The sequence below is a fragment of the Tamandua tetradactyla genome, chromosome 3 (assembly GCF_023851605.1).
Source record: "Tamandua tetradactyla isolate mTamTet1 chromosome 3, mTamTet1.pri, whole genome shotgun sequence".
Lineage (NCBI taxonomy): Eukaryota > Metazoa > Chordata > Mammalia > Pilosa > Myrmecophagidae > Tamandua > Tamandua tetradactyla.
This window is the reverse complement of record NC_135329.1, coordinates 206637878-206661128: the sequence shown is the minus strand read 5'-3', so window position 1 is coordinate 206661128 and position 23251 is coordinate 206637878. Positions and strand designations below refer to the sequence as shown.

The 23251-nt window shown below is 36.0% G+C and overlaps 1 protein-coding gene and 1 non-coding gene across 3 annotated transcripts in view; one reads left to right on the top strand and one right to left on the bottom strand.

The window, feature by feature from the left end:
• The window catches only part of CAB39 (calcium binding protein 39), a 99302-nt gene that overhangs the window by 65792 nt on the left and 10259 nt on the right, over positions 1-23251 (bottom strand). The gene's annotated exons all lie outside the window — the stretch shown is intronic.
• LOC143678371 (U6 spliceosomal RNA) lies at positions 5505-5611 on the top strand. Its single transcript, XR_013173184.1, has one exon. It is a non-coding gene; the product is annotated as a U6 spliceosomal RNA (small nuclear RNA).

The window sequence follows — 23251 nt, the reverse complement described above, 5'->3', positions numbered from 1 at the left end:
AGCAAAGCAAACTACATGAGAGAAAGAAAGAAAAAAGCAATCGAGACTGTTAATTAATAAAAAACTGCCAAGACATAGCTGAATAGAATGTACAGACCTTCTCTGGAATCTGATTCAAATAACCAATTGTAAAAACGATATAGAAGTAATCAGGGAAATTATACACTGTCATTACAATTAAGAAAGTATTGTTAATTTTGTGAGGTGTCATAATGGAATACAGTAGATATGTAAAAAATATTTATTATCAGTTAGATGCACATACTATATTATGAGTGAAAGGACATGACTTTAAAATACTCTAGCACTACCACCACCCCAAAGAGCCAGGACGGGAGTGTGAGGGTGTAAATGAAACAACTCTAGCAAAACTATTGTTGGAGCTGAGATTTAGCATCCTGGCCTGTGTATGCTTGGACATCTCCATAATTAAAAAAAAAAAGAAAAACTAATAAAAGCTTCTATTTTGAAGAATTGGTATATTTCTTTTAATAAATCACTATGAGCTATATAATCCATTGTGTTTTGTTATTTTCCTCGTTTGCCAAGAAGTTTGAAATTAATGTACAACTTTCAAAATGATCACCTTAATCCATATTTGATATGAAAACAACTTTCTCTAATCTCTTTTTACATAACCATTCCAATCTATATTTGTTTTTTAATTTGTCCACAGCATTCAATAAACAAACTTCACCCTGCTGGCAGTAGCAAAGAGAATATTTACTAAAGACAAAATCACACGTCAATGCCTTCAGCAGTTGGTTTATAATCTACCTCTATCCTCTCCCTGAAATTATTCTTAAGAGACTGCAGCAATACTCTTTGGGAATGCTCCCAGCTCTCCACTTGTCCAAAATCCTGCCTATCTCTAGACTCTGTGTTTAAGTACCAGCTCCATCATGAAGACTCCCACAGCAAAGTAATCTCCCTCCTCATGCTTCTAAAATCTTCAAACTCTATTATTGTGTGCTATTATTATTTACATACATCTCACCCCAACTATTCTGGGTGCCCCTAGGTGGCAAAGCCATCACTTTCTATGCTTATACCATAGAGCATAGAGCTTTGCTTTTTCAATTCAAATTGAAAATTTTTTTTCCTCAAAACAAACAAACAAAAAAGCCCAGAGAAATGACTGATGCATAAATAATCAGGAATGAATGTGGGTCTGAAACACAGTGAGAAAAAGAGTCAGAGGCCTGAATGTAGGTGGCCTTGGAGGGTAAAGGAGCAAGAAATCTAGAAAAGAGTCTGTAATTTATCTACCAATATGAACAAAGCAGGACCCATACTTTGCTGAGCAACTCTAATTTGTCCACTTGTATATTTTTTGTGCCATGAATATAAGAATGGTAAAATTTTGAGTAAGTACTATGAATTCATGAAAGGATTGCTCTGTGTTGTCCAGGATTTAAGGCATGTCTCTCAACTCCAAATTCTACTGCTTGTACTATTTGTCCTGTCATTTACATACAGATCAAACAAAACATTATAAAACTGTACAAAATAAATATTTAATAGTTAAGCATGGTAACCACAAATGAATGTTTGCTTAAGGAATTTTGTTGTTGTTGTTCATAAGGAACTAAAAATAACAGTTTATTTCTGTCTACCAGCTAAAGTGATAATACCCTAAGGCAATTACAAGCAAAGTTTGTGATACACAGAGCAGGCAAGGTTTATTTTTTAAAACTTTCAATCTTGAAATAATTTCAAACTTACAGGAAAGTTGCAAAAAATAAATATAGAAGAATATATATAACTACAACATAACCCCCACCCAGTACCCAGATATATCAACTATTAGCATTTTGCCATGTTACATAATTCTACGTATTTTCTAGTGAATGACTTTTATATAATACTGGTTCTTCATTTTGACCAAATAGGCAAAAGGCAATTTCTAAGATTATTATGAGTTAACTAAATATAAAAAACACACCCCCTGAATTTTCCTACCTCTTAAAATACAAATAAAATATTTGGCCAAATAATGAAATATAATCTTTGGCCCCTACCTCTGTTTTACATGTATGTATGTATGTATGTATGTATGTATGTATGTATGTATGTATGTATGTATGTATGTATGTATGTATGTATGTATGTATGTATGTATGTATGTATGTATGTATGTATGTATGTGCATTTCTCTCTTCTTTTTTTTAATGATGAGATTTTATTCATAAAAATCCTTATAAGAATGACTATAAAGGCCACAGGCATGGAGAAGATATTTATAAGCCACATATATGAAAAAGGACTCGCATCTAGAACCCACAAAACTTCTTCAAATCATTCACATGCTTCTGAGAGGAATTTTATTGCTCATCATTGATAGCCCAAGTTTCTTTTCTACTAAATCTCAGAAATGCATTGTGTAGAGCTGGTCCAGGAATAGTGTATACTTTCCAGTTTGTTCTAGTTTGCTAGCTGCCAGAATGCAACATACCAGAAACGGAGTGGCTTTTAAAAAGGGGGAATTGAATAAGTTGCAAGTTAACAGTTTTCAGGCCATGGAAATGTCCCAATTAAAGCTAGTCTATAGAAATGTCCAATCAAAGGCATCCAAGGAAAGATACCCTGATTTAAGAAGGTCGATAAAGTTTAAGGTTTCTTGCTTGTCTGGAAAGGTACATGGTGAACATGGTCAGGTTTTCCCTCTCATCTGGAAAGGCACGTGGCAAACACAACATCATCTGCTAGCTTTCTCTCCTGGTTTCTTTTCACGAAGCCCCCCTGGAAGCGTTTTCCTTCTTCAGCTCCAAAGGTTGCTGGTTAGTGGAGTCTCTACTTCTTGTGGTTCTGTCATTCGCTGTTCTCTCAGAATCTCATGGCTTTTTCTCTTATAGTTTTCTAGTTTTTTCCAAAGTGCTTCTTGTTTTAAAGGATTCCAGTAAAACCAATCAAGACCCACCTAGAATGGGTGGAAATACATCACCACCTAATCCAGCTTAACAACCGCTCTTGACTGAATGACATCTCCAGGGAGATGATCTAATTAAAGTTTCAGACATATAGTACCAAACAGGGATTAGAAGAAACAGCTGCCTTTACAAAATGGGATTAGGATTAAAACATGTTTTTTCTAGGGTACACACATCCTTTCAAATCAGCACACAGCCCCAATGAAGTCTCCTGAACACAGGCATAGGTCTTGAGTGACTATGAGCTTCTCCATCCACTCATTCTTTGGCAAAATGCTGTCTTAACTAAAACAAAGTTCCTTTAGGCATGTGCCTACTTCTCTTCACTTTTAACACAAGATCTTCAAAGACTTCGAATCTTTTCAAAATTTAAAGAATTGGGGCTGATGGGTAGACCACTGTTAGTGGAACATGCTCCATGATTCTAAAGTTGAATGTACTTATTATGTACATTACAAGGACCATTAATTCAATTTTTGTAATCTAAAGTACTGAATAATTTGCATGCTAACCTATTTCTAATAGTATTACCACAAGTTTAAATTTTCGGGAAGAAAATCCTATTTGAAATTAATAACTTTTATTCTTAATGAAATACAGAATAAGTGCTTCATTAAATGTATTTAGTGATACAATATTTAGAAATAACGTCACTTTGTCATCTTCTAAAAAAGGTTTTCTGCTAATTCTCAGGGTTTTTTTTACATTAACCACGGGGAATATCAAATTATGAATGTTTATAGAATATGCTCTAATGGTAAAGTTCATTCTTTATTCAAACAACGAAGTAGGAGATACCTGCTTATAGGAGAGGACTTGTTTCAGTTGCTGATTTTTAGAGAAAAGTCATTTTACAATGATTTCTCTTTTAAACCAGCTCTCGTAAAAAGCTATGTGTTCAATTTTATAAATAGGAACCTCTTGTTAAACTTTCAAACACTATTGAGAGGATCATACTAATAGCATCAAGTTTAATTTGATAATTCAGTATATCATGTAGTCTTTATGAATTTCAAAGAACAAAGTCATGATAATTAAGTACAATAGAATATTCTAAGCTGTCTTAAATCTTTTCTGGAACAAGGTGGGGCACATCTAAATAAAGATGTGGTTGGAAGTATTTTAACCAAACTGAACACAGCTAAGAAATTCTTAGGAGTTAAGAATGTATCATGTATCACAGAGCTCTGTGACTTCATTCTTCTATGTCTAACAGCCAAGAAAATACATAAATATGTAATATATACTAACCTGACTTGGGAAGAAAAAAGGCCTACTCTCTCTATATTTTTGCTTCAGTTAACAATAATGGCTCCAGTTGTAGCTTTAACATTTATTGTGTCGTTTAAAAGAAAGGTACTTGCTCAGGATTGGAAAAAGTTGCTATCAATGGGAGTACTGTTCTAAATGTTTCTCTTTTAGTTGTGACTAAAAGAATACCAATTTCTAAACCAATCAATAATAATATAATATAGTTTAAAAAATGCAGGTCTCCATCCTTATGTTTCAGTTTTCTGTATAAATGTCGCCTGGCATTATATAGTCAATATTATATAACAACACTTCCACAAAAAAATTACTTTTAATATTGTCTTTTGAAGTCATTATAAAAATAAATGCAGACTTTATTCTTAGCTCAAATTGTTAAACCGACACAACCCTTTTCTGAGTCACCAGAGGGTAATCCTAGCAATTCTCCAAAGGATAGACTATTCTGCCACTATTTCAAGCAAAAAGACTGAGACTTTTGGTCTCATTTCTAATGAGTCTAGTGTATGATCTTCCCATTCTATGCAGGACCTACCCAGCTTTACTTTATCTTAAGGTACCAGCTTCTTTGTTCCTGAAATTCACATAATGTGACTGAGAGGGAAAAAAAAAATGCAATTCCTAATCTTTCTCTCTACTAGCCGGATCAATTTGACTCAGAACAGTCACTGAATTCAAGTGTCAGTTTCTTCACCTTAATAAAAATTAAGGAAATGCTCCTTGACCTAACCACTTTGGACAGCTATTTATTCATAAGAAATGACTAAATAAAAGGCTGCTCTGGCCACAAAAAGGCCACACAATGTTCTGTGCTGTTCTGTACGCCAAATTCCAGAGTTAAATGAAGCCAAGGAAGATTCATTCTGAGAGTGATTGAGGTACAGAGCAGTCTGAGAGAGTCAAAGCATTAAGTTTTTTTTTTTTTGCATGGGCAGGCACCAGCAATTGAACCTGGGTCTCCGGCATGGCAGGTAAGAACTGCCTGCTGACCCACCATGGCCCACCCAGCATGAAGATTTTTAACGCTGGCATGATGAAGGCCAAAGAGAAACAGCTTACTGTTCATCATGCCATGATGAAAACAGTAAAAATGGACCATCACTTAATATGAGAACAATAAATTGTTTGCTGTAAAACTTCTCAAATACGAAAAGATAAATTTAATAGTTTTTTTTTTTTAATTGTTTCCAAATTACTTCCAATTTTGACTGTTAAAAACAGTGCTGCAATGAGCATTCTGGCACATACAAATTCCTTTATAGACTTGCTAGTACTTCTTAGGGCTGATCTTTAAGTCAAAATGGCGTGCTCGCTTCGGCAGCACATATACTAAAATTGGAATGATACAGAGAAGATTAGCATGGCCCCTGCTCAAGGATGACACGCAAATTCGTGAAGTGTTCCATATTTAAAAAAAAAAAAAGTCAAAATGGCAGTCAAAGAGTACATGTTATTTTCACTGTTAGCAGTTATTAACCAGATTGACGTACCTCAAAAGTTATGCCAATCTACAATGCCACGAAACGTTTTTATAATTAAACAATGGTATCCTTTTCTGAAATAAGACATTCCAGTAGAATCACATTTAACGAACCTCACTATACTATTCACTTAGACAAAACATGACTACTTTCACTCTAGCATTGCTTAGTTGTGAGGAAAGTGAATTGATAAAAAAAAAAACCACTATAACGTGAATTCATGTCCTTTATCCAGTTAATGATCAACTAATTTATTTTTCAGATATAGTACACTCTTTAAAAATGGCAACTACATCTGAGCTATAGTTTCTTAAAAATTTTTTTCTTATATATTTTTTTATTTTTTTTAATTTTTTCTCTATATTATCATTTTATTTCTTTTTCTGTTGTCTTGCTATTTCTTTTTCTAAATCGATGCATATGTACTAAGAAATGATGATCATACATCTATGTGATGATATTAAGAATTACTGATTGCATATGTAGAATGGAATGATTTCTAAACGTGGTGTTAATTTTTTTTAATTAATAAAAAAATGTAAAAAAAAATGGCAACTATACTTAAATACATGTTAAATAAGGTCAAAGTTAAATATATTTAAACCTGGTACATTTTTCAAAATTACAGGCCTGAGATTTGAGATATTTTGAATATATATTTATGCCTTTTGGAAATGGATTCCAACGGATGGCTGTGATAGAATTATCATTCCTAGATCTCCTTCTAGTCCAAACCTAAGCGAGGACAAAATACTTGGATTAGAAGTAAGCTGACAATAAAAATAACAAAAGATATAACAAAATAAAAACAAACAAAACAAAACAAAAAAGAAGTAAGCTGACAGGGTGGTGCAATGGTGGCTCAGTGGCAAAATTCTCGCCTCCCATGCCGGAGACCCGGGTTCAATTCCCAGAGCCTGCCCATGCCAAAAAAAAAAAAAAGAACAAAAAAAAAACACCATAAAAAGACGACAGTATATAACATCAAACCTGGGCAGCAATTTTAGTGAACACTGGGTAGGAATGTGATGAGTTAGACCTGTATCTTTATATCCTAAGTATTGAGGTATCTGGGCCTGAGAGAAATTAAAAGTTGGAGATCATGTAGAAAGAACTCAGAGCATTCTGAACAGGCTAATCAGGCATACTGATAACATTTAAATTACCATCGCCACACTAGCCTGTGAGCTATTTGGAAGCAAGAGCTATACATTCACATTCACAACTGGCACAGTTTACAGTCCAGAGCTGGTACCCAAACGCCTGTAGAATTTATCCAGCCATGGTTTTGTTAAAGATGATGAAGGTGAACTTTAGTGCTGACTCTATCAGCAGACCCTTCAGTTGTTCTTTGGGCACTCCAGCTTGTTACTACCCCTCTTCAGAGTGTGCTGTTTTGAACTGAACCCTATATTCTACATGTGATCTGATCAGCCAAGACTACCAACCACTTTACTCGAATATTCTTAAATGTAGGCTTCAACTACATTAATATTTTTGACAGTCACTCTACACTGCTGTTTTTTACTGAGCAATTTCAATTGCCCCAAGTTTTTTTCACATGTTCTATAGTGAGCTATATCTTTAGCCTTGATTTACTATTACATTTTGGGATATAACTGCAGGACTGAACAATTACTCCTATTAACTTGCTTCTAATTTAGATCAGTATACAGTATGACATTCAAAATTTTTTTCTTGGATCTTGATTCTATTTAGCGTATTAATAAATTCATCTACCAGATTCTTGTTAAGCACAAATCTGATGAAGTCTCATAGGTCTTTGTTTACTCACTGTTATAAATATAAACAACCAGGGAAAATGTACTAACTGGAGCATTCCAGCTAAAGCTTGCAAAAATCTGTATTTTGTACACAGTCATTTAACAGCCCCAAAGCCACCTAACTGCATTACTACTACCACCGTAGCTTACAGATTTGTTTGATCTCATGACACACATACATCCATACATAAAAATCAAGTACCACCGAACAGCCCTTAACCCTTACTATGTAAAATTACAGATATTCTCTGTTTTATCCAGTCCCCTGCTCTTCATTCCACCCCTCCTTTTTAAAAATGCTGGTCATATAGTTGTTTTCACAACCCACTGACAGGATGGGATTGGAAGTTTGTAAAATACACATTTAAAATGAATCCAAGTAGTCTGATTACTAAAGACAGTTATAATAGTCACAATGCTGAACTTTTCAAATTATTGTAAAATACAAAAATTTCATCACTTGGTAAAACTTGAAATTATAATTACATATTACAAAGCATATTTAGACACATCTATATGACTTAATTTACTTGTATGAATATATTGAAGGTCTTTTATCAATATGAACCTACCATTTTTAGTTCTAATTGTACTGATGCATTAAGATTTTCTAAAGAACTAAGAGTTTTATTTCTAGACTGTTTCAGAAAATGTGAACCACTATTTTTATATAAATCAGGCTTGTATTCTAACAATACGAAATATTATTTCAAAATACACATTTTAAAATGTGACGCCATCAATTCTTCAAAGATGAAATTACACACCCATTTTTTTTTTTTTGGTTAAATATTCTGCTCACTTTGCCACAAGTTTGTGTAAATATAGTCCTTATGATTATGGGCAAACATAATGACCTCATCCACATCTTAGTAAATAACAAAAGCAAACAGCCAATCCTGTTCGTTTATAAAGATAACTTCTAAAACAATAATTAAAAAGCCTAATTCAAAACTTGAATTGGAGTACATGCATAGCTCAGTGGTAGAATTCTCACCTGCCATGCAGGAGACCTGGGAGACTCAGGTTTGATTTCCTGCTCATGTACTTCCCAAAACAAATGAACAGAGAAACAAAATTCAACAAATGGTGCTGCAATAAGGTGTTACTCAAATGGAAAAAGAATGAAATGTGACCCGGGCCATACAGTATACAAAAACAAACAAAAAAACTTGAATTGTAATCAAATGACCATTTTGGAATAAAAATTGAATATGAAAAAAGTCTTTTAGGAAATTATTTTTGTGTAAAAGAAATTAAGGTAAATTGAAAAAAGAAAATGCTGTGGTTGTGAAGAGCTATACACCTTAGAGTAGTGACATTATTTTAATTTTTTCCTTTTAGTTATTTTGATAAAGAACCATTTTGGAAAAAAAAAACAATTTTCAAAAAGCAATATACAATCTTAAACTTATTTCTACAGGGATCTAATACAAACCTGGAAAATTAATCTTCTTCAGAGTCTAAGCATTGCATTTCTGTTCTGGCCAAAGGACCATAAAAGCACAAACATACCACAAATTAGCCTGAACTGAACCAACATAGTTGGGAGAGTTGAAGGTTTGTTTTCTTTTTAAACTGCTCAAAGGCTGTTGTATGGTGGTACTTAGTCTAAACAGACTTTTTAAAAATTCTGTACTTAAAATCATGGAATGCAAAATCACATAGTCCTTCAGAGGATCACACAGAACACTTAACCCAAGGATGATTTCTCAAATAATTCCTCTGAACCAATGTACCTTCCACGTTTTTCCATATCAACACACTAACTGACACACGGAAGCTTGATCCAGAATTGAGAGGAAAAATTCTAGATGAAATAATAAGGCCAAAGAAATATTTAACTTCAGAGAAAGTAACTGAATCTTGCTTGTCAACAAATTGGCATGACCAAATATAAAAGTACTTGCTTAAACTTTTGGAGGAAAAAATTCACAGTCTTAACAGACAAAATTCAGTTCATGGCTCAAAAGATGAGAACTTAACATGTAAGTACAATAAGAGGAAAATCAAGGTGTACAATATTCACCAGGTGTTAATCCTGGACTTAGAATGCAGCTGGGGAGAAAGGGCACACAAACAGGAAGACTTAAATTTTATGGAAGATTAATAAACTTCATGTTACCAGACTCTGCATGAAAAATCCCGGAAATAAATGATATGGGTAGTAAATTCAGAGGAAGCTAGAAAGGGCTGGGTGCTAGTCTCAAACTTCAAAGAGGGATATATTTCTTGTACTGGGTCTTGTAGACTGAATATATTTGGGTAACAGTAAGAAAATGCATCACAATTGACTGGAGGACTTAATGCAAGAGCCTGAACTATGATAAGGAAACAAAAATTATTTTGTAATTTCATCAAGTTCTGTTGTGTAATAAAGTATCAAATGGAATAGAAGGCAAAAGTTGAAAAACTCACTGTAAACCCAAGTGCTGTTTACAGAATAACCAAATGCCTTCTTTTATTGCTCAAAGAACATTCCAAACTTTTATGGAATGGTGCTTTCCAGGTAAATGTTGATATCATAATTTAGTCACACTGGAAAACATGCTTTCTAATCTGAAAAACGTATCAAAAATGCACAGCAATCAAGAAGAGCTATAATGATTTTACTTAACATTAAAAACTTTTTTCACTCTACAAAAAGTTCAAATATGGGATTTTATTTTTCCTTTATTTCAGCAGAAGAATGCTACTAACTCAAGTAACTATGATGAGTAAATATTTGTGGAAGTGGTCTGTAATCTGAAAAGGGTATACACAGAGTGTATCATTCCCGTGTAGGTCTCAAAAACCTACCCTGTTAGTCTTTAAGTTGATTTCCCAAACATTGGGGTTATAGTTAAACATACTGCCAAGATGTTGAACCACCAGGAAGACAGGTTGATTAAAATTAGGTTTTCTACTTTTGAGGGAGTGGTGGAGCAGGCCAATTTGTTCCCTAGCAGTGGAGAATTGGTGATCTCAGTTTTGGGAATTTTCCAGACTAAAATAACTTTAGCCATAAGTCTGACAGAGGCTTTTAAACTTTGCTCTTATGTCTGAACAGATGAGGGTCTATCTCCTTGCTAGCCCAAACATCTCACTCTAATCAGTTTTACATACTGGGCTTAAATGTCAGAAATTTAAAAAATTTTTTAAACTACAATTTTACTGACATAAAACTATTAAACATGTCTGCATATTGGGCAAAGCTATTTTCTGAGGAAAACCTTGGCCTTCCTCCAAGTCATTTATATACCTCGATTCAAAGTCCAGTACGTGTTCCCAGCAACTTCAAATATTTATGTGACACCTGAAACTCAGAGTTAGAGCTCTGAAAACTGTCAGCTGTACCCTATACAGGAACTGTTTAAAAAGTTGAAAAAGTGATCAGACTTCAAATAGGGATATGAATGAAGCTGATATGGACAGGACTAAGATACATCAGAATACAGGGTAAAGGGTAATATGGTCCATATTTTGAAACTTTCTACATGAGACCAAAGGGAGAGATGTTTTTTGGTGTAAAATTTAAATGCGGGCAGTACATTTACTAATTTAACTTGTATGGTCAATTTAGTTGAACACCATAAAGTACACACATGGACTCTTGAGTAGGGTTTTAGATCTTACTGGTTTGTCCAGGTTAGTGTGATATTCTGATATATCCCAGAGTAATCTGGGCAGTGAATAAAGCATTTGCAAGGTCCCCAGGGGAATGGGGAGAAATGAGGAAATATTCAACTTCCCATTGGGAGAATTTCTGATATTCTTGCAAACAGTGGGGACAACCAAATCAATAGACCAAGCCCTCCGATCTTGGGGTTCAACCCTATGAAACTTACTCTTGGAAGGGATAGGCTAAGCATGCTTAAAATTAAGCCTTAGTGTCACTCCTGGAGAACCTCTTTTGTTGCTCAGATATGTCCTTTCTCTAAGCCAATTCAGCAGGTGAAATCACTGCCCTCTTCCTCTATGTGGGATGTGACTCCCAGGCGTGTATATTTTCCTGGCAACATGGGACAGAAATCCTGGGATGAGCCAGGACCCAGCATCAAGGGATTGAGAAGGCCTTCTTGGCCAAAAGGGGGAAAGAGAGAAATGAGACAAAATAAAGTTTCAGTGACTGAGAGATTTTAAACAGAGTTGAGGTTATTCCTATGCATTATACAGATATCTCTTTTTAGTTTATGATGTCTTGGAGTGGTTGGAGGGAAGTACCTGAAACTGTTGAGCTGTGTTCCAGTAGCCTTGATTCTTGAAGACGATTTGTATAAAGACATAACTTTTACAATGTGACTGTGGGATTGTGAAAACCTTGTCTGTTGCTCCTTTTACCAAGGGTATGGACAGAGGAGTATAAAAAACGGATAAAGAATAAACAATAGGGGGAACAAACGGTAAAATAAATTGGGTAGATGGAAATACTAGTGGCCAATGAGAGGGAGGGGTAAGGTGTATGGTATGTATGAGTTTTTTTTGCCTTTTTATTTCTTTTCTGGAGTGATGCAAATGGTCTAAAAAAATGATCATGGTGATGAATACACAACTATGTGATGATACTGTGATCCACTGATGGCACACCAGTGTGTATATATGGAATGTATGTGTGTGAAGATTTATCAACAAAAACAATAAAGAAAAAAAAAAAAAAGAGTCAAGTACCCGGTTAACTCTTCAATTTCCAGATGCAGTGATCAGGGCTGCTCCCACCAGCTCAGCTAACTGTTAAAGCAGAGCAGTTACCAGAGACTACAAACTTAGAATCTCTGATACTCAATTAAAAAAAAATTTAAGCAGTATGAATGATTATAGAGGTCTGCTTCCATAGCTCCAGAGCATCAGAAAAGTAATGATTTCATTAAACTTCATTCTGGCCAAATACTATCCTTTGAGTTTCGTTCTAAGAAACCTTAAGACTTAGACTCCAGTGCTTCACTTTACAGTCACTGTAGAGCTGAGAGAAGTAGACCAGACTCAGAGTCGACATTAGTTAATAAAGGACCCATAAGGTCTTAATCCCTGGGAAAATTATGTTCTCCTAAATGGTTGGTTTGCTTTTAATCTTGTAAATTTTGGAAATGACCTTAATTTCTTCTTTTTCTGGGTACCCAAACCTCAAAGCCAAATACATGGCCCTATCTGGCAAGTGTAAAAGACTGTAAGGCATGCATTTGTTTGTGTACTAACCCTACCCCAGTCATCATTTTATTTGTCTTTCCTTATTTTCCCTTTGCTTTTCAACTAATTTTTTTTTTGAAGTGAGGGGGAGGGAGGGTAGGACAGAAGGAGGAAGAAAAGAGAAGGAAATATACACCTAATTTTCTCCGTTTCCCTAAAGTGGAAGGCAAGGAATATAAACTAACTCATTTTAGCTTGAGGGTGTGGCGGTTAGCTCTAGCCTCATGATAAACTTGTTAAATACTCTAATAGGTCCGTTTTCTTGCTGAGATAGACAACGGTAACAGTGCTAAAGGGACATCTGTCTAGGGAGAGATTACTACTAAATTGAGTCAAACTAGGAAAGTGTCAAAGAAAGCAATATACATTGTGTATAGCAAAATACGGTGCTTCTATCATTTTTCTTCAGAGTCGAATAATTTATTTTTGTGAGTAGCAAAGGCCCTGCCCTCCTGTGTATAATGTGGGAGATGTTGTGGCAACTCTTTCGTGTCTCACAGAGCCCAACTCCTGGCTGAAAGGCCTGGTTAGTCTGTATTGGTCTCCTTTCTGGTAAATAAAGATAAATAAAGTTATTTCTAAGTTTACTCAAAATATTTTTCAAGCCCCTATTATGAGGCATTACACACCGTAAGGTCTAAATAGTTGCCCTTATAGAAAAACGTTTTTTTAACCAGTTATACACAGTGCATTCTATACAACTAGTGTAAAAAATATCATTCAAAAGTTAATCACTGATCTAGACATTCAAATCTCTATTCTATATTTCACCTCAATATGTTTACGGCAGAGTTAAGGAAAGCAACCGGAACACAACTGGGAGATGGGGGAGGAGCAAGGGAAGGAGCCATCAGGCAAAAAGGACATTGTAAATGCCAAACAACCTGAAAATGATGAGTTAAACCAAAGATAAAACAAAGCAGAACAACTTTTCACCATGGGGAAGCAAACATTGTAGCTTCTCCTTCTTCCATAGAAGATATTAATTAACTTCTGTATTCCTGGGGGAGTTGAGTGACTACAAGAGAAGTGTAATGGCTTGTTAATCAGGAGTGGAATTACTTTGGGATACTGCAGTCCACTCCTTCATGGACCTCCCCTGGGTCTTAAAGTTATCTGTCATATGCACAGGAGTTAAAAGAGGGTCTGCTTTTAAGGCTTAAATGAGAGATGAAGGACAAAATAAGAATAGAAACAAATATGTGGTTCTAGGGTAAAGAATTTCCTAGGTATCTTCGTGACCTTAACAAACGGGTTATGAAGCTGAGTGAACCCCAATAATCCTTCTATGGTAAGGTCACAGGGTTACTCTAACCTGCCCATCCTCCCTACCCCCACCACACCGTGTATTCCCAGCATCATCCCCTTCTGACAACTGCCCCACCCCCCCAGACATTGAGGGATGTCTACAGCCCTGCATGAACCATACTCCTGTTTGTCCCAGGAGAGTAACCTAGTCGGGCAAGGTAATCTTTTAATGGGAAGTCAGTCTCTTTCCACAAGATAAAGCTCCAAGACAGAACACCTATGAAATGCAGGTGGTTAGATTTTTTTATCAGGTGGAGAAAGCTGGTCTGTGCAGAGAGGATGGAGTGGGTAAGCAGAGAGGTGCAGCAGGAAATGGACTGTCTTTATGGAGTGTATTCCTGGTTTCAGCTTTTCGTGAGATCCTGCTGCATATGACCCTGCACCCTTTGCCTTTTTTCACAGCTTGAGTGACTCTTTCCTGAGAAGAATGTTCACTAAATCTTAGTTTTGTTGGAAGAAACAAGAGAATTCCAAGAAATGCAGAGGCTATACCCTAGGCTTCAGTGCTCCTGTCCTATGCTCCAAGGAAGGGCAGTTCAACAGGTAGGGCTAGGACACTGCTACTCTTAACCGTTTAGAGGGCCTAGTAAACACTGGGAATGGGGCCACGCCCTTTGGGGTTGGAGATCTGAAATGTGTTTTTAAGTGACAGAGGTAGAAACAAAAAAAAATTTAAATGTTTATACTCACAAATTTGAGAATAAAGTTCAACATTACATAAGCAAGTGCAAATTAAGCACAATTTATTTTTTTGTACTTCCCTTGGATATTTTTGCTTTAAAACTTAGAAGAGGTATATGGAAAAGTAAGTATCAGGATTATATATTACATAAATACATGAGTTTTAAGCCCTTTCATAAGAAATTTAAAAACTGAACTCCTCAACTTCTCTTTCTTCAGCAGATCCTGAGAAGCTTATATGTGAGAGTAGAGGAAGAGGAGGAAGAAAAAGGTGCTTAAATTTAGAATCTCTCCTTTCAAGTTTTCAACTCAAGGAAAAGTAGAACATTTTAGAATTAGAGATGCAATTAACAGTATAGCTGTCATTAAGAGGGAAGAAAAACCAAGACAACATACTAAAAACCTTTTGGTTCCAAAGAAGGAACAGTAAGCTGTTCTGGTTCCAGAGCATGCCTCACAATTAGGAGAGATACCCTGAGGATGCGATGGACAGCCTTGCATGCTTAGCACCAAAAAATGAGAGGAAAAAGAGTCAGGAGGGATCAAGAAACAGCTAGTTATGTGATTGCTAAAGAAAAAGACAATTTATTATCTGAACCAGGACAATTTGGGGAGTGAAAGTGAATTATGTGGGGACAATATGCATAAACCTGGACTTTCCATGGCAAACAAAGACATCTGGTCACCTCTGGTAAATGGTGACTACCTTGCCTACTCTATAACCAAAGGGCAGTCAGCTGCACGTAAACGATCTTGTTTCCCCTTGATCTAGCAAGGGTAGAACTCCTTCCACTTAAAAGCAGGGTGACACATGCAGTAGCTAAGACTTTAATCTATAAATCACCTATACGTTCTGCCATTTTCATACAGAGGTCCTGTGACTAAGCATGTAATCAATTTGCGCATGCTCAACAATTAGATCACTTCTAATTACATAATCTGGGGCCACTGTGCTCATTATCCTAAACCCTGCCCATCTTCTCTAATAAAACTGGAAGAATTACTGCAGTTCAGGGAGACAGATTTTGGGCTGAAAGGCCATCTGCTCTCCTACGACACCTAATAATAAATTCTTTCTCTCTTTGGGGAAAAAAAAAAAAAAAGGCTGGGTGACCTGCATACAAATATTTGTTTGTGGTGGTGAATATGTCTTTCTGGACAATATTTGGTATTTCAAATCAGTAAATATCTGCAATTCACTAGGTTTATGGAGGAAGATCTGTTTTGCAGCCATGTCACTGAATTACTAACTCTTCAATTTTTCACTAATTTGTTCCAGGTCAGGTGGTCAACCAGCTGCCAGTTTCCCCATAGCACACATTTCAATATTATGATTCTTCCCACCCTGCTCTCCTCATTTAAGGAATCAGAACATGCTGATCTAATTTTCTCAATAGCCCAATATCTCATCCAAGCTTCTCTCTCTCCTGAATCTTTGAGGTACTTTACCTGGGCTTAGGCACTTTTGTATTTGAAAATTATACGAAATACATCTCATGAATGCCCCTATAGAGCAGGGCACCATGCTCATGTACCCTTCACAAGGTTGGATGGTAAATGAAAATCAACAGTGAGAAACTGTATTGGTGTACACATGAGTTCTAAACACAGATGACGTAGGAGGTGTCTCCTAAAACTTAATACTGACTTTGATAAGCTATAAAACTTCTGAGCTCTCATGTTAAAGAGATGACTTCCCTAGGCTTCTAGTTCTCTCTCTTTTCATCAGTGAGATATTCTTAGCATTAACTCAACCTTCTTTAGGTTTGTGATACTTTATCAAATGGGCTGTACTAAGAAAATCAGTGCAGCATAAATTGATAAAATTTAATTTGCTTGAATATCTTTAATAATTCAAAGACAGATGCAAACTCTATTAACTTCATCCACCCAAGAGCTAAAATAACTATTTTTTAAACCTCACAATTCACCTATTTAAAGCGTACAATTCAGTAGTTTTTATTATATTCACAGAATTGTGCCACCATCACCACAATCAATAAAATCACTAGATTTTTTTAAAGACACGGAAGAGCAATTATGGTAAGGGAGAAATATTTATTTTTTCTTGGTTTAAGGGAAATGAACATCTTAAAAATCTAGATTCATATTGTACCAAACTACTTTCCAGAAAAACTCTACCTAAACCGTACGAATTTGTTGTCTCACGTCTCAAAGCATACCTACCTGCATTAAGCATTATCACATTTTACAAATTTCTATTTAACAACTTTCTTCCTTGTTTGCTTACATTTATTTTATTTAGGCACTATCTGTGAATTTATCCAGTGTTTTCATCTCTAACTTACTTAAAAGACAGCATGTTTCAAAGGTTAAGAGGATAAGTCTTAACAGATCTAAGTTTAAACCCCAGGTCTGCCTTTTAATAGAGATAGGCACCCAAATTCTTGAGCAAAACTTTCACCTTCTGAATCTCCATTATTTATAAAATGGTAGAACAACGCTTAAAATTTTCACTTGAATAACATGTCCAGAGCAGAATTTAAAACATAAAAGAAGGTCACTAGCCTCCTGGACTTCTGGCACAATAGGAGAGGCTGAGTTCACACCAGCTCCACACAACAATGAGAGGCAACCGAAGAACGACCTGACAGTGGTTCCAGGGTGTGAGGGATTATAGTGGGTCTACGACCCTACATAGTGAGGCCTTTAGAAAAAAACTGGAGACAAAGAACGGGGTGAATGTATTTGGTCACAACTCTGCCTACCCCTGCAGCTGACTTTAGGAAGATGTTCCCTTCACCTCTGTAGGTGGGAGTTTCCATGGCAAACTTGGAAGATAATAGATGTGCTTTTCCTGTGCACAGACTCCACTTAGTCAAGGTATATCATGCCTACTCCCTGCCCCCATGACACACTGCTGTGGATACGTGTTTTCGGGGGGACAAAGATCAGAGGGCCCTTCCCTGGGGAGGAGAGGGAAATGCAGAGTGGTGCCAATATGATTTGTTAGGTTCCTGATACAGCTCCTCTTCTCTCACGGAGGACCGGAGACTGCAGGTGTGTGTCTGGATGGAGAGTGAGGCCAGGAAGCCAGCCAAGCTGAGGGCCATGACTGGCCTCTACACATTGTTCCTGTAGTTTGGGACAAGAAGAATGAAGAGCGCCATTTGCTGGGAAGAAGCGGGAAGTGCAGTTTGACAAATGACCTATCTGCTCAGCTCTCAAAGAAACCTCAAAGTAGAACTGAAATGTCCCAAGATAGGGACTTAGTTTCAGGGAGAAGAACTGACAATCCAAATCCAAAAGGGATCTTCAGGGAAGGAAATAAATCTACAAAATAACCTTACTAAGACACTGAAATGCCCTATCTACTACAGAAGATCATAAAGCATGTGAGGATACAGGCAGATATGGATCAGCTAAATGACCAAATTAAATTACCCGAGGGGACACAGATTTTGAAACAACTAATTAAGGTTGTTCATAACAACATAAAGGATTACAAGAAATCACAGGAGGAGCATAATGAAGAATCTGAAAGAACAGAAAAATATAAGATATCACAGAGATGAAAGATACTGTAGACCAAACAAAAAGTATATTAGAGACTCATAACAGTAGACTTCAAGAGGCCAAAATAAGAATATGCAAATAAGAAGACAGGATAACTGAACTGAAAATTCAAAAGAACAAATATGCAACTTGATCTCAGGGAAATTATGACAGACACATGAAGCTTACAAATAAAAGAATTACTGGTGTCCCTGGAGGAGAAGAGTGAAGGGACAGGAAGACTAGTTGAAAATCCTTATAAAAGACAGAAACATACAAACCAAACAAGCCCGATGAATTTCAAGTAGAATAAATCCAAACAGGCTTACTCCAAGACATATACTTCTCAGAATGTCAAATCCTAAAGGGAAGCAAAAAGTCATGAAAGCAGCAAGAGAGAAGAGATTTACCACACACAAGGGAAAACATGTAAGACTGAGCTTAGACTACTCAACAGGCACCATCTAGGCAAGAAGGCAGTGGTATGATATATTTAAGATTTTGAACAAGAAAGATTTTTCAGCCAAGAATTCTTTATCCTGCCAAGTTGTCCTTCAAAATTGAGGGGGCAATTAAAATCTTCACAGATAAACAATGGCTATGAGAATTTGCCAACAAAACACCTGCCCTATAAGAAACACTAACGGAGGGTGTGAGGGTAGTTCACTGGTAGAATTCTCACCTGCCAGGCAGGGGACCTGGGTTCGATTTCAGCCCACTCAATGCCCCTCATCCACCCCCCCCCCAAAAAAAATTCAATAAATGGTGCTGCAACAAAGGGATAATCATATGGAAAAAGAATGAAATGTGAGCTCCACCAACAGCATACAAAAAATACATAATTAAAGGGAACTTTGGTGACTGAAAAAAGACAGAGGGATGTCTGGAAGAGGATACAGAATTGAAGAGTATTAGCAAGGGTAACTTAAAGGATAAAAAATGAGAGAGGGAAAAGTTTATATCTGACAAATAAAAACTATAGACAGCTATCGTAATGTTAGATACAATAGATTCCTGAAACAAAAAACTTGAAAAGGGGGCAGTACAACGGTGGCTCAGTGGCAGAATCCTTGCCTGCCATGCCAGAGATTCAGGTTTAATTCCCCGAGCCTGCTCATGCTGAAAAAAGACTTGAAAATGTTCAGTAACATAGATCATTACTATAGTAGAGTTGATATTTATCATAATTTTCTACTAGATACTTTGAGAATGTGCACAGTTTTGGTAGCTAATCAAATGGCATTTAAGATAGTGTTTAATATTTGGAATTTAAGAAACTCTGATATCTGTATCTAGATTTTTTTCTTGTTTGTTTTAAACTGGTTTAAGAAACATACTGTACAAACAGAGGCTTCATAATGATTTAGATATTTTATTTAAATATGCCTGTGGATAAGCTAGCCAACATATTCATTTTTGGTGGTTAATATCTCATGTTAATTGTAAAAATAGTTGTAACTTAAAAGAGCTTACTGATAAATGGTAGCTAGCAGTTTTGTATGAGCTGTTTACTATATTGAGATATTAACCTTTTGCCTATCATCAGGAAAATTTTTTCACAAGTTTGTCTTAGTTTTTTTTCCCCTTTTGATCATCTGACAGCACCAAAAATAAGGCTGCTTCCTCATCTGAAGGTCTCATAAAATTCAGTTTATAGTTTTCTTCATATAAATCTGAAGGAATTCCAGGTAAGCTCCCCATTGCTCCCCAGACATTTCATTTTTGTTTGTTGCTATAATGAAGAATTTTTTCTCACAATAATTTTTAACTGGATATTGCTAGCAAGCAAAAAGCTACCAATTTTTAAATATCTTTATATTAATACACAGCTATCTTACTGAACTCATTTTTAGCTTTTCAGGATTCTCTTGGTTAGCCTAGGTTTAAAACCATGACCATCAGCAAATATTGCTATTTTTCCACCATCTTTAATAACAGTTATAACTTTTATTTGATGATTCTTGCATTGGGAGGGGTTATATCAAATATCCGAGGTTTTATTGGCATCCTTGTTTTGTTTTCTGAATTTAAGGGGAACTCTAACAGTGTTTTCTCATTTAGTAGGTTGTCTGCTGTTGGCTTAAGAAGAATATGTATTCTTTAATCTCCTATTAGCTTTTAAAGAGTTCATAAATCAAGAAGTGATGAATTAACATTGTTATTATCTTGGCTCATAATGTGATGATAAAGCCTAAAGGTTAAATATCTATTCTCTAGAGCCTGACCCCCAGGGTTCAAAACCAGTCCCTGTGACTTATTAGCAATATCCTTGGGCAGAAAGTAAATAAATAAATAAATAAATAAATATCCTTAGGCAGGCTAATTAGCCCTTCAGACTAAATTTCTTAATCTGTAAAATGAGGGTAATAATATTAATAATAACCACCACCACCACCTCCTATGTTTGTTGTGAGGAATAAACGAGACAACACAGGTAAAATGCTTAGAACAATACTTAGTGCACACAGTAAGTGCCACACATTATCTGCTATCATTTGCTCTCTGATACACTATGCTACCTTAACACATTTCCTAACACTAACAACGTTTGTATTTTGGGGGGGTATATCTGTTTGGCTGTGGTGAATTATTTTTCATTATACTGTTTAATTCAATTTGATAGTGTGTTACTGAGGATTCTCATGGCTACATCCTTAAGTGAAAGTGGAACACAGTTTTCTGGAATACAGTTTCTTCCTTTGTAATATCTTATTAGGTTGCCATTCTATATTTTATGGCTTTTAAGTGTTTTTGGTAGTTTTATAACAAATTTAATATCATTCAACTTTTTCTAGGATCTAGAATAAATGAGATAATTTTTTCAAAATACAGAAGAGCATATAATCTCTATTCTATCTGAATGGAAGAACACATAATCTCTATCCTATCTGAACCTGGAGTACCCTGCCCCCCCCTTCTTCCTCACTCCTCATTTTTAGTTGGAAGATCACGAATAGTTTTTAATATATTCCATAATTAAGGATCTATTCAAGCTCTCCACTTATTAAGACAATTCTGAAAAGCAATTCCATTTTCAACATTGGATCTTTCAAAGTTGTACAATATATACAACTTTAGACCCAGTGTCTCCCTGGCCACTTTCTTCTGGATGTACCTATGTTTGTTCCTCCTTCTCCTCTACTTCTTATTTCTTTCTCCTCTCAACTAAAACATACACACCTCTATAAAAGACACCCTTGCCCTTTTTAAACACCTATGGGACATCTGTATACAATCTCCTATATGAAGCACTCTCATCCCTCTGTCTTCTTTTCAAAACATTTAATTTAAAAAGTGGGGAAATGTACATTCAAGATGGGTCTTTATCCACTTGCTGGAGTACTTTAAGGGAGAGTCATTTTGGAGAGAGCTCAGAGCCGAGAGAAGCTGAGAGGGGAAAAAAATAGCCCAGGAGAAGGAAGAAGGACACAGATGAGCTGAGAGAGTCATTCTGAAACCAACCCAGGAGAGAAGGGCAAGCAGACATCACTATGTGCCTTCCCACGTGTCCAGAACCCCGGACACCAAAGGACTTTCTTCAGTGAAGGCAGCCTCTTGTTGATGCCATAGTTTGAACATTTTTATGGCCTTAGAACTATAATTTTGTAACCTAATAAATTCCCTTTGAAAAAGCTAGGAAAGAAAAAAGTGGGGAGAGGGAGCTTTCATAACTATAAAAAGAGAAGTCCTCCGAATTACCATCCCAAAAGTTTTTAGCTTCTGTAAGGAAGGAGTGTGCTCTCCTGGCATCTAGCCCTCTTCCCATCAACTCAGCTTCTAAACATGATCAAGACTAACCCTTGAGCAAGTAGATGGGTTATGACCAATTTTAGAGAGTAGGGATGAATGATTTCAACAATATAAACTAGGAAATTATTTCTCTTGTTCTGTGTACATACAGGAAGATGGTAACAGTTCCTAGCTCCTCCTTGGCTACTTGGGAAGGCAAAGTATAGGTATGTGAGACATTGTATCTGTGACTAATCTGCAATATATGGCTTAGGAGAACACAGCTATGTTCTAATAAAATGAACATTAAGTAAAATGATCTTGTAAAAACATCAGAATAATTTTCAAGTACCTAGAAAATATTCAAATTTAAATTGTACAAGTTAATATTTCTCAGATAATTTCAAATATGGATGAAACTACAAATCCTTTTGGATATTCATTTCCTGCCTCGATTCTAATCCAAGACACTCAAGAGACTCCTATTAAGAAACAAAATAGTTAATAAATAGGTTGCAGCTTCTAGAAATGAAAACTTAGCTAAGGACTCACCAGCTTCTAGAATATACCCAGCAATAAATACCAAGTTCAGTCTCTATGATTTGTGGATTTTACCTTTTCCTTTTTTGGGAAAACAATACATTCACCTCTCTAATCTTCCTGCACTGATTCTTTCTTCACAGCTCCTCAAAGATCACTGACAGCAACTTAGTAACATGAACGTTCTCTCACAACCTGGGATATGACACATCCTGACCAGGAGACTCAACCTCATCTGCCTCTGTAACAGAAATGTTCTAGGATGCTACATCCCAGTATCATATGGAAGCAGCATCAAAATATGATCGTTTACAAGTTCAAGCTTTGGGACTAGACTTTCAAACCCAGAGCCTCCTTCTAGGCGTATGACTCAAGACAAACTACTTAGCTTCTATTTTTCTGTTTACTCACCTGAAAACAGGTGGATGAAAACAGAGGTATGAAAGACTTTAATATGAAGAGATCTTAGAACAACATAACTAGCAGCTGACATATTTGTGTCATGATAGCAATTATGTATTCTTTTTTTACCTCAATCCTTCCGCTTACAAAAATAGAGAATTTTATGCTACTTTCATACTGAAATACATCAGTGATGCTAATGGGACCTCTCGTTTCAGCAGCTTCCAGCCACAGTGAGGACAAGTGGACAATAAAAGTAACAAATAGAGAAACATTTAACCCAGGGCTAGAAGACTTATATACCTCAGAAGGGAACATAAATATGTAAAGCAGCCAGCAACAGGGAAGAGTAAATGAGTAAAAGATATGAATAAAAAAATAAATAACAGGGGGAACAAAGGTTAAAATAAATTGAGTAGACTGAAGTACTAGTGGTCAATGAGAGGGA